This window comes from Heterocephalus glaber, unplaced genomic scaffold, assembly GCF_053883595.1.
Source record: "Heterocephalus glaber isolate CG9 unplaced genomic scaffold, H.glaber_assembly_v1.0 deba00001760, whole genome shotgun sequence".
Classification (NCBI taxonomy): Eukaryota; Metazoa; Chordata; class Mammalia; order Rodentia; family Bathyergidae; genus Heterocephalus; species Heterocephalus glaber.
In genome coordinates, this window is record NW_028258457.1 from 5278697 (window position 1) to 5290943 (window position 12247).

Consider the following 12247-nt stretch of genomic DNA (forward strand, 5'->3'; position numbering starts at 1 on the left):
CCCAGGGAGCTGAGACCAGCAGCTGGGGATCACAGATTATCTGCCTTGAACAAAGTTCCTGAGGCCACAGAATATGGTAGCTCTATTCTCCTCTAGATGTGGCACACGCCTGTCATGGTAGCACTTGGGAAGCTGAGGGAGGAGAATTGCAAGTTCAAGGCCAGCCTGGATAACTTAGTGAGACCGTCTCAAATAAAATAAAAAGGGCTAGAGATGTTGCTCAGTGATAGCCTGTTGAGCATTCCCTGGGTTCAATCCTCAGTTCCAGGAATCATTTCATTTTCAAGCCTTATTCAGAGGGTTCCATGAGAGGGAGACTAGACAGTGTTCAAGAAAGTGGTGCTGCGGTTACTATTATTGACATTCTTCCCCGGGCAGTGAGCCTCCGGGGGTAGAATTCGCAATTCGAACTCCACGCCGCGCTCGGGATTCGAACGTGGGAACTGCCTTGACGTGAAGCAGTCACCTCTGGGAACCTGTTCCTCGCTCGCCTTGGAGTCCGCCAAAGCGTGCTGATTTGCATATTAGCATAACTCCGCCTTCCTCGAGCGTTCCCAGCACCCCCACGGCCTGCCCGGTGCCACTCAAGGCTCCGCCCCCTGCCCCGCCCGCGTTTGAAGCCCCGCCCCGCTCTCCTGGGTGCAGCCTACCCCGCTGCCTGCCTCCTGCCCGGCCCCCTGCTCCGGCCTCCGGCTTCCCTGCTCTCGATTGGTCATTTAGGGACGCCGGGCCCGCCTCCTGAGCGCAGGCCCCGCCCCGCAGAGGGAGCCAGTGCTCCCGGGCCGGGGCGGCGGGTTCGGCTGCGCGGCGGGGCTGAGGCGGCGGCGGGCCGGAGTGCAGGTGAGGGCGTCTCCGGCGGACCGGGTCCGCTGAGGAGGGGTCTGGGGCTGGAATTGGGGGTCAGGGTCAGCTAGGGAGGGGGCTGGAGTTAGGTTACCAGCTCAGCTGGGAAGGGGCTGGAGTCGGGGGTCCAGGTTAGCTGTCGAGAGGGTGGGGTCGGGGGTCGGAGTCAGCTGAGGAGGAGATGGAGTTGAGGGTGCAGGTTAGTTAAGGAGGGGACTAGGGGTGCAATTAGAGGTCTTACCTGGGGAGGAGGACAGGAGTTGGGGGGTCCAGATTAGCTGGGGAATAGGACGGGGCTGATTGGAGGGTCAAAGTTATTTGAGGGATATGGGGGCCTAATCAGTTGGGGGGACACTGGGGATGGAGCCTGGAGTGGGATTTGTAGGAGAGGGGGCTGCAGAGCCTGTGAGGAGGGCGTCAGGGTAGCTGGGGAGGGGGCTGCAGACAGCTGGGGCTGGGAGACTGAGCTGGCCTGCAGGGGTGATTGGAGGATTTAGGATTTGCTGGGAAAGAGCCCAGGGCAAAGTTAAGTCCACGCCAGGAAGGAGCCAAGGGGTGGGGGTGGGAGTCCCAGGCTTTTCCCAGGGGGTTTGAGGGGTGTCAGGGGCAGGGAGAGTGTGCCGCCGGTGGAGGAGGATTCGGAAGTTGGAGTGTGAAGGGAAAGGGTGTGGGAGGCCAGGGCAGAGGGGCAGGGGGACCTGGGGTCAAGTGTCTGCAGAAGCTGGCTAGAGAAAAGAGGAGATTGGACGTCTGGGGTCGCATTAGATGATCAGGCTTGAGGCGGAATCGCCTCCCTGTGTGTGTGGGGGGGTGGTGCTGATCATTCCATGTAGAGACGGGCAAGGGGCCAAGTGCCCCCGGGACAGTGAGCTGGAAGAGACAAGACATTGCCCCACCTCTTTCGGGACAAACATTTCGGGGCGCAGAAAAGCTGACATGGGTGACAGAATTTTTCAGGAGCGACAGTGGGAGTTTTGGGGCCGATGCTATTGAGTGAGGGCTGTGGGCGGCATTTCATTTTTCCAGGATAGTGGGGGCTGCTGGGGCTGGAGGTGGGTGGCTGAAGACAGGCGTGACGATCCAAAGCAGCAGGTCCCCGGCTAGGTCTTCAGATCGTTGCTAGGTGTCAGAGAAGCAACTGCCAAGTTCCTAAACTTGTTTGGTGCATGCAGGTGACCCTGAGGTCCTGCAGTGACAGTGTCCTGGGCTCTGGATGGCAGGCTCGTGTTCAGAGTTTGCCTCTGCTGTCCTGTCAGTGCCACCTCTGAGGTGTTCGTTTCTCCCCTGACAAATGGGAATAATAAAAAAGCTGAAGCAAGGACTCAACATTATAACTGCAAGCATCCCGTCTTGGCTGTAGAGGGAGGGGAAAAGGCTAGAGTGAAATGTTCTAAATGAAGGTTTCCCTTGGGTGGGGAGGAGAATGACTGAGGATAGGAGAGGAAACAGATGGAATTTGCTTTGAGTCCGGCCACCTTTGAGCACACGGGAGAATCACCCCAAGGGCTTCAAAAAAGTGTCTGCAAGAAGAGAGGGAGAGAGACGGGTATGTGTGTGGGGAGACCAAATATTTCATCATCGTCATTATTATTTCGCAATACTGGGGTTGAACCTAGGCCATCATGCTAATCTCCATCCTCAGCCCTTTTTATTTTTTATTTTGAGACAGGGTCTCACTAAGTTGCCCAGGCTGGGCTGACACTTGCAACCTTCCTGGCTCAGCCTCCCAGGGTGCTGGGATGACAGGTGTGTGCCACCACATTATTAAAAGGAGGGGGAACAAAAACTGAATAGGAAGAAGAATGTGAAGTCCAGTCAATGAATATGTGTATCCATTTAACCAAAGGCTGCCCAGGTCCTTCTGATTTAGGGGTAGGTACCCCATAAGGAATAATTCTGATGTGTACCCCTAGGGAACCATCAGGCTAGGAACAAGTTCTATGCTTGTCAAATATGAGCTTTAAACTTGAGTTCATGATACATTTGAGATTTCTCAACCTTGGCACTATGCACACTGTGGCTGGGTCGGGCTCTGTGGGGCGTCCTGGGCACAGGGTGCCGAGCAGTGTCCCGGCTCCCACTGGCCTCACACTAGAAGCTCCCCAGTTGTGATAACTGTAAATGTCCCCAGACAGGGCCCAGGGTCCTCTGGGGGCAGGGTCATCCTGGCTGAGAACCATTCTTAGAGGAAAAAACTTATTTTCCCATCTCAGCTGGGCCTAGTGGCTCATACCTGTCATCCCAGCACTCTGGGAGGCTGAGGGAGGAGAATCACAAGTTTGGGCCCAGCCTGGGTAGATTAGCAATTTAGAGTCTCTCAGGAAAGCTGGGGGAGGGGCCAAAGACAAGACCCTCATGTTTGATGCCAGGAAGTGTGGCCATTCAGATTTTGTGTTTGTTTAGTGCTCTCCTTTGGGGAGGAGGAAAGAAATCACACTGCTCTTAGAAAATTTTACATGCACTGACTTATTTCTACCTGGGCCTTCTGTGTGGCTTTTGAACTCTTATGTTCATTTGAATTTGTGGTTAATTGGCTGAGGTATCAAAAGATGCTCACTTTTATCATTGTTTCCCTGTTGTAGTTCAGGCTGGCCTCAAACTCATGGTGATCTTCCTGTCTCAGCCTCCAGAGTGCTGAGATCATAGGCCTGCAGCACTATGCCTGTGCTTCCTTGCCTGAAGCTTATTCTAAAGAAGGTTGAAATCTCTAGGTAATTCATGGTCTTACAGAGGAACTTTATTTAGAAAAATAACCATTGAGTAATGCCATTATTTTTCTGTTCTTGTCTCATGCTTAATAAAGCATGGGGTCCCATCGTTTGAAGGGAGAGGCAGCGAAACACGAATTCTCCTCACAGGCAGGGGACTCAGCCTTGTGTTTACTGAACAAAGCGTTTTCCTGCTACACCGGATAGTAACATAAAAAGCTTCTTTCTAATTCAAGGTGTGATAACAGATTTTCTCATTTGCATCTGGAAACAGAAATGGTTTTTTTTTTGTTTTGTTTTGTTTTTGGTACCAGGGATCAAACTTGGGTCCTTGCGCTTGCACAGCAGGCGCCGAAACCACTGAGCTAAATCCCCGGCCCTCAGAAATGGTTTTTTTATTCTTATTTTTTGTGTGTGCTACTGGGGATGGAATCCAAGGCTTTTGCACTGAGCTACAGTCTAGCCTTCTTATATTTTTTAAATTTTGAAATAGGGTCTCATTAAGTCACCCAGGCTGGGCTCCAAGTTGAGATCCTCCTGTTTCAGCCTCTCAGGGTGCTGGGATGACAGGCGTGTGCCACCACACCTGGTTTCATTCCACCCTTTGACTTGTCCTCTGTCCCCTAAAAGCTGGGTAAAAGTCACCATCTGTGTCCACATGGGAGAGGTGAAGGCTTGAGGTGGTGTGTCCTGGGTCACAAGCACGCCCCAGCTGCCTGCTCCTGTCCCCTCTTCCTTGTGGGTGGGCCACCTCTGTCTGGGCTCCTGAGGGAGGCCCCGCTGCTGTCTGGTCCCATCGCTGGGGGCAGTGGGGCTCGTGGGCAGCCCCGAGACACCTGTAGATGCAGTTTCCAGTTCTGCCTGAGAACCCTGTGAAGGGGAAGTCTTATATGTGTTTTCTTTTTAAAATAGAGGTCTTATTTGCATATCTTAAAATGCAGCCATTTTAAGCAGATAACTCAGGGATTTTTTGCGAGCTTATCAAATTGTGCAGCCATCACCATAAGCCAATTTTAGAACTTTTGTTCCCTCAGTAAGATCCCTTCTCCCCATGAGCAGTCACCTGTCCTCTCCCAGCCCAGCACCCCCCGAGTCCACTTCCTGCCCCTGGAGTCGCCTGTCCTGGGCATTTCCTAGCCATGGAGCCCGTGCTGTGTCCTCTGTGCCTGGCGTTTCTCACTGAACACAACATCCTCAGGGTCCCTCCACGCTGTGGCGAGTGTCACAGCCTCACTCTTTTTCCTGGATGAATAATATTCCAGTGTATGTGTGTCCCTCTGACCCTCCATCCCTCTGGGGACACTGGGCTGTTCCCCTCTATTAGCTGCTGGGATTGTGTCATTACTTAAGTGGCTTTGCCCTGGGAGTAGGTGACCCACTGAGCCGGGTTTGGGGTTGTTGGTGGGGGGGTGTTGTGTCCTGTCTGTCTGCACTCCTTCCCCACGCTGATGGTGCCCTGGAGCTCAGGTCTGTTCCATCCTTTGCTCAGCACCCCAAGCACCCGGATGTTGACCCCAGAAGGCCAAAATCAGCCCCTGAAGTACACACTGGCCTTTGTTTCCCCACCTCCTTACCGGCCCCTCACTCACACTGTGGACCGGAAGCTCCTCCTCTGGCTTTAGTGGCCCTATGTGAGCTGGTCCCAGATGACCTTGGGGGGAGGGTGGCCCTGGGCCGGGTCACCCCTTCCTCTGGTTCCTCCCTGCTCCCAGCAGCGCCCCCTCCGCCCCAGCTTCTTGGCCGCCCGTACCACTGTCTCCTGCATCTGAGCCACTTCTGCCTTCCTTCCTGTACCCAACAAAGGCGCGTTGTGGGCCCGCTTTAAGCCTCAGAACTTGTGCCAGGCCCCGGGAGCGCCACGTGAATGGGACGCTTGTGTGCGGCGTGGGGGGTGTGGGGATGGAAGCTGAGGCGTCGGGGCTGTCACAGGCTACTTGGCACTGCTGCCTCCTGGCTGTCAGCGTCAGGGTCTCAGGACGAGTTCCCAGGAGGTGCTGGGAGTGGGGATGTGAGAGAGGAATAGAGACCGAGCCCAGGCATCCTGGAGAAGAGGCCAGAGGGGGCTTCTGGTGGTGCCAAGCTGCCAGCACAGGGTGGGGAGGGAGCCTCGTGTGCCCAGGGGTGACCACCTTCCTACATCATTACCGTGGGTCAGCGGCCTGGACACGGGTCACATCCTAAGTGGGGGTGTGCTCTGAGGGGTGCCCTGGGCACTGCAGTGTGGTGAGCAGCGTCCCCAGCCTGCCCTGACCTAACCAGGATGCCCCCCAGTGTGACAGCCACACGTGTCCCCAGAACCATCCATAGCTGTCCCTGCTTAAGAGCCACTGCACTATTTCAGGCTATGACAGAACAGATGATTTAAACTAAAACTGTTTTATTTTTCTAACAGAGAAACATGGTTGCAATAGTGAAGTTCTGTTCCCTGCAGAAACAGTTCCCCCCCTTCTGCAAATGTGGATTCCCACACACATGGTGTCTCTCATTCTGTTTTGTTTTTTGTTTTTGGTAGCGGATATCGAACTCTGGTCCTTCTGCATGCAAGGCAGGTGGTGGAACCACTGAGCTAAATCACTGGCCCATGTCTCTCATTCTGAATAGCCGCTTCTCACCCAAATTTGGCCTCGTTGTGTGAGCATAGGTCTTAACTTGACCAAGAACAGAGGAGAAAGAATTTTATCTCCCAACAACCAAGATTTTTTTTTAAGGCACAGAGAATGGATCTGACAATCCTCCCCCGAGTATCTGTGACCGAGTGTAACACAAAGCAAGTTCGGGAACGTGGCTTAGAAAAGGAAGAGGGGACCTAACCCCCAGAGTCCAAGGACAGGTGGCGTCCATCAGGGGATTAAGAAAAGGGAGAACAGGGTTGGTCAGTCTTCAGCCAGCAACAGGAAGCTCACTGCTTCTGTCCTAGTCCCATGATGTCCCAAATCCGGGCTCTGACCTGACATAGGGACAGTCCTGACCCAGGGGATCCTAGGTGATGTCTGGGGACATTTGGGGTTGTCCCATCTTGGGGGCAGAGCTGCACTCTCTCTGGAGGCTTTGGGGCATCCTCCCCACCTCTCCCAGCTCACAGGGCTCTGCATGAGCCCCAGTTTGTGGCAGCCTTGCTCCAGCCTCTGCCCAGCCGCCTTTCCTCTGTCTCTGTCTCCTCCTCTCTTGAGGACACTTGTCATCAGATCAGGGTCACCCCACTCCAGGACAGTCTCACCTTGGCTTGACCATAGCTCCGTTTTCTTTGATTGTTTTTGTTTTTTGAAACAGTCTTACTCTATAGTTGAGGCTGGCCTTGAACTCACAGTGATCCTCCTGCCTCAGCCTCCCAGTGCTTGGATTACAGACATGCCCGGCTCCTAAGACCTTATTTCTAAACTGGTCCATTCCCAGGTGTTGAGGTCAGGTGGTTGGGACCACAACCTGTACACTCAGAGAGCCGTTCCCTGCTTCATGGAGGAGACACTGAGGCTTCTCCTGGGCTGTGTGCTCCTGGCTGCTCCATTCCCTTCCCTTTTCCCTCCCTCATCTGCCTTTTGGAATGACAGAAAATTAAAACGTGAACCCTCACCAAAAAGAACTCTGTCTCTGATGGGGGCCCCCTGAGGTACCAGCTGTGGAAGAAGTGGAGTGTGTGAGTTCATCGCCTCTGGGGTGGGGCAGGGACCCTGGTTCCTACACAGCCTCCCCAGAAGCACCTGGCCTGTTGTTTGCAGCGTAGAAAGAAATCAGGAATTTGAAGGTGTTCGGCAGCTAAATGCCATTGTCATTAAAGTGATAGGATTTCAGTGAGGGAAGGCTTTGGTTGTTGTTGTTGTTGTTTTGAGACAGGAACTCACTATGTACCCCAGGCTGGCCTCCATCTCCGGACGACCCTCCTGCTGGGAATACTTAGTGACCTGTCTGGCTAAGGACGGCTTTTTGAGTTGTGTGTCCCACTGTGCACACCAAGGCTGAGCTGTGCTCTGGGGGGGCGGGGGGCGGCGTGTCCTGGGCCTCACAGTGTGCTGAGCAGGGTCCCTGGGCCCCCTCTGCATCTGGCCCGAAGACAGTAGTCCCCCCAGTTATGATGTCCCCAGCTCCCCTGGGTGACAGAATGGCCCCTAGTGAGAGCCACTGGGTTAATTTATTTCTAGTAAAACTTTATGATTCTGTCATCACATGAAACTAGCTTTACTTTTGGAGCAGCCTCAGGCCCAGCCTCCTGCCCAAGGGTCCTTGGTTACCATCAAGGACACCCCACCATAGGTTCCCTGGATAGGTACCCATCATTACCCCCAGGCCACAGTTCAAATCCCCTCTACCCCTCTGTGCACTCTGAGGGTTTGGACAAAGTTGTACTGACAGGAATCCAATATTAGAGTATTCAAAGATTCATTTGGGTGTGGTAGTGCACGCCTGTCATCCCAGCACTCTGGGAGGCTGAGGCAGGAGGATCCTAGATTTGAGCCCAGCCTGGGCAACTTAGTGACTCAGTGAGACCCCATCTCAAAACAAAAAATTTAAAAGGGCTGGGGATGGAGCGCAGTGCTAATTTTACTCCCCTAGGAGCCCTCGGTGCCCACCTACTCACCTCAGCCTTGCTGCTGTTAGGTTTTTCTGTGCAAAGGTGGAAGTGGGGACAGTGACCTTGAGTGCTTTGGGAAGGACAAACCTGCATAGTACAGAGTTTTACACAAATGACTCTTCTGTGGTTTCCACCCTGAGAACCAGCTTGTTTCCCACAGAAGCACGAGTACTTACACCTAATTTTAAAGATTCTCTAAGCCATGTTCAAAAAGGCACAAAAGGAAAAACTAATTTTTAAAAGTTTATTTTATTTTTTAAGTTTGTGTTTGTAGTATATGCATGCTAGGTAAGTGCTCTGTCACTGAGCCACACCCCCAGTCCTCTTTAAATTTTACTGTGAGACAGAATTTGACTAAGTCTGTCAGGCTGGCCTGGAACTTGAGATCCTCCTGCTTCTTTCAGCCTCCCAAGTAGCTGGGGTTGCAGGTGTGGACCACTGTGCCCAGCAAAAAAACATTTTTGGCAGTACTAGGGATTGAACCCAGGACCTTCCCATTGAGCTACATCTCCAGCCCATTATATTTTTATTTTGAGACAGGGTCTTGCTAAGTTGCTAAATTGCTCAATCTGGGCTCAAACTTGGGATCCTCCCGCCTCAGCCTCCCAGAATGCTGGGATGACATGCATGCAGCGCCACCCCTTGCTGGCTGGAACTATTTTCCTCTTTTCTGCTAACCCTTGGGAGTGTGGCATGTGTTCTGCACCCAGAGCCTCTCCCAGTGTAGACAAGGGATCACGGGCACCTGAAGCCACCCTGGCTGGTGGCACAGAGGGAGCATCCGAAGGAAACGGAACTGCAGGAGGCCGGTGAGGACATCTCTGCACTCAGAGACCTTGTCGAACGTTTGTAGCACTGTCTGCTTTGCAAATGGAGACACCAGACACCTGAATAGTCCACACCAGGATCTTCCAGGCAGGTGAAGGAGGGAAGCTCCTCTCTGGGTGGCTGTGAACTGGGGTCCAACAGTTTACAGCTCTAAGTGAAATAAAAAGCATCTCATAGGGAGCCTGATTGGAATGCAGAGCACACTCAGGCCAGCCACGGGCGGCTTTGTTCAGGCAGAGCTGAGCCTCAGGATGGAAAGTTCCTGTGGTAAAGTTCCTGTGCATTTGTTTCGAATGAGAATCTTTGAAAGTTGGATCCAGCAGGGCCCCTGAGATTGTCTGGGCAGGGCTCAGCAAACCACACCCCACAGGCCATATCTGGCTTGCAGCCTGTTTTTATATAGCCTGTGAGCTAACAGTTCACATTTGAAGTTTTAAAATTTATTTTGGTGCTAGGGAGCATTCTCTCTCTCTCTCTCTCTCTCTCTCTCTCTCTCTCTCTCTCTCTCTCTCTCTCCCCCCCCCCCTCTCCTGTCAGTAGTGGGAACTACACCTCTGGCCCTTTTTACTTTTTACGTTGAGACAGTCTTTCTAAGTTGCCCAGGCTGAGTTTGAACTTGTGATCCTCCTGCCTCAGCTTCCTAGAGTGCTGGATTCCAAGTGTGTACCATTGCACTGTGCTCTTTTAAATTTTTGACACAGGGCTGGGGATTTAGCTCAGTGGTTTTGTTGCCTGCTGTGCAAGCGCAAGGACCTGAGTTCAATCCCCGGTACCAAAAAAAACAACAAAAATCCCCCAAAATTTTTGACACAGGTTTTCACCAAATTATGCCTGAGCTGGCCTTGAGTTTGAAAACTTCCTGCCTCAGCCTCTGGAGTACCTGGGATTCCAGGCCTGGTTTGCTGAGGCGGCCACATCCCATGGGAACTCCAGCTTAGCCAGGGTACCAGAGCAGGGTGTGTTAGGCAGGATCCCGCCACTGTAAAAAATGGCCCAACACAGGCTGATTTACAGAGAGGAAAAGTTTGTTTACCACACAGTTTTGGAGGCTCAGAGAACCCGATGGGCAGGCTGGTGGACTAATGGTTTGGCCTCTAAGGAGGGCAGCAAGTTGTAGTAGGGGCAGAGAGGGAGAGGGAGAAGAGCTGACTGGGGGCCTAGGTCCCCTTGAGGCCACACCCCCAGTGACCTAAAACCCTCAGACCCTGCCTCCTAGTGGTGACTCCGCCCCATCTCAGCTCGCCATTGGCCTGGCTTTATGCGTCACCCCTTGGGAGACACACAGATCATACCTGCCCAGCACACTGTGGTTCCCCACCCTGTGCCCCACAAACTGCGTCCAGTCCGGTCTCTGCAGTGATTTAAACTTCATGCTGTTTGACCCCTCCCAATGACACCTGTGTACCTTGACATCCTGTATGCTTCATTCTACCCACTGTGGCCACAAACACGAAAGGGAGTTGGGGTGCAAGGTTTTCCTGCTGGTTTGGTGCTTAAGCACCCCTGTCCTCCTGGATATGTTGGCAGGGGGCTTGGCCTGTGGGGACTAAAATGAGCATCAGGTGGCTGGCCAGCTGTTTAGCACAGCTTTGTGTAAGATACCACTGTTTTTTTAAAAAAGAAGGAAAGCAGGGTCTCTAGCATACACCTGTCATCGGATTCCTCAGGAGGCTGAGGCAGGAGGATCCTGAGTTCAAGGGCAGGCCGGACAACTCAGTGAGACCCGGTTATAAGATAAAAAGGGCTGAGGGTGTAGCTCTTGAGTGCTTGCTTAGCACACAAGAGGCCCTGATTCCATCACCGGCATTGCATAATAAAGGAGGAGGAGGAGAAGGAAAAGAAAAAGCTACAAATGTATGTCTTGGATAGGAGTCACCAGGCAAGCCCAGGCAGGCAAACCACCTTCCCGAGTCTGCATTCTTCTTCTCCTGCTTCCCGGGACACCTGACACCCCTGGCGGCACGGAGTTGCTGGAAAGCAGGGTGTGTGATGGGGTGGTGCTTGCAGCGGGGGCCAGAATGAGCCATCCAGGTTCCCCTGAGGCAGCTCAAGTGGGACGGTAGATAGGGCGCCTGGTGGTACTGTGTCCTTTCTCCAGTGGCCTCTTCTGGCTCAGCCAACAGTGACAGGGTGCCTGCTGTGGGTGCTGGGTGCTTCCTCCCCACCCACCAGGCCTTGTCTCTGAGGAGGACACCTCTGGGTGTTGGAGGTTGCTGTGGAGCGGATGTTGTACCCATGGGCCGTGGCATTGTGTTCTTCCGGCCGCTTTCCCTCTTAGCGCTCTGCCACACTGGCCCGAAACTGTGTGCTTTAGATTTTTTTCTTTTGCTTTGTTTTTTTCAGACAGGGTTTCGCTATGTAGATGAGGCTGCCCTTGAACATAGCCCAGGCCAGCATCAAACTCATGGCCATCCTCCTGCCTCAGCCTTCCGAATACTAGAGTGACAGGCGTGCTGTATTTTTGATTGTGGTAAATCACACCTAACGTTCACCATTTTATCCATGCTTAAGTGCACACAGTTCAGTGTCATTAAGGATGTTGACATGGGTGTGCCATTGTCCTCACTGTCCATCTCCATAACCTTCCCATCTCCCCACACTAAGCTTCTGTCCCCATGAAACAGTGACTCCCGTCCCCTCCCCACCCCTCGCCCCCCACAGGTCCACTTCCGGTCTCTGTGCTGGTGATCTGTCATGTGCCACTTCTTTTAGGAGCCAACGTCCTCAGGGCCCATCTGCCTTGCATTTGGCGGCCGAGAGAGCGCATTTTGTGTGGCTGTTCACCCGGCCCAGGCGCCTGGGCTCTTTGCACTCTGGGGCTCTTGCGACCCCGCACAGCTCCTGTGCGCCTGCTCAATCTGCTCTCATTAAACCCATAGATTTCCTCCCTGGGCCTCTGTGCCCTGTGGGATTTTTGTCCATTTCTAGCTTCTTTTGCAGCTCGGCCCTTTGGGGTTCATTCTGTTCATCAGCTTCCCAGCCCTGCCCTGAGTCCCCCTTCCCTCCCTCAGCTCACCCTGGGCAGATGCGGGAGCGGTCAGCCCAAGGCAGCTTTTATTTTTGGTACTGGGGATCAAACCCAGGGGCGCTGTACTACCCCTCAGCCATTTTTATTTTTTATTTTGAGACAGAGTCTCACTGAGTTGCCCAGGTTGGGCTTGAACTTGTGACCCTCCTGCCTCAGCCTCCCAAGTAGCTGGGATCATAGGTGTGCACCTCTGCCCTCGGTCTGTCTGGGTTTAACTCTGGCATGGTGACACTTAGGGTAACCCTTGGGAGTGGCTGAATGCTTGAGTCTCCT

General features: G+C 53.3%; 1 protein-coding gene across 5 annotated transcripts in view; it reads left to right on the forward strand.

Moving 5' to 3' along the window:
• Positions 1-736: 736 nt before the first annotated feature.
• Positions 737-12247, forward strand: part of Gng7 (G protein subunit gamma 7) — a 110454-nt gene continuing 98943 nt past the window's right edge. The window contains exon 1 of one of the 5 annotated variants that reach the window (XM_021244865.2): positions 737-840. The gene's annotated coding sequence lies outside the window, so the exon portion shown is untranslated. The remainder of the gene's footprint in view (positions 841-12247) is intronic. The other 4 variants (XM_087201550.1, XM_087201549.1, XM_087201551.1 and 1 more) reach the window with 4 other exon arrangements.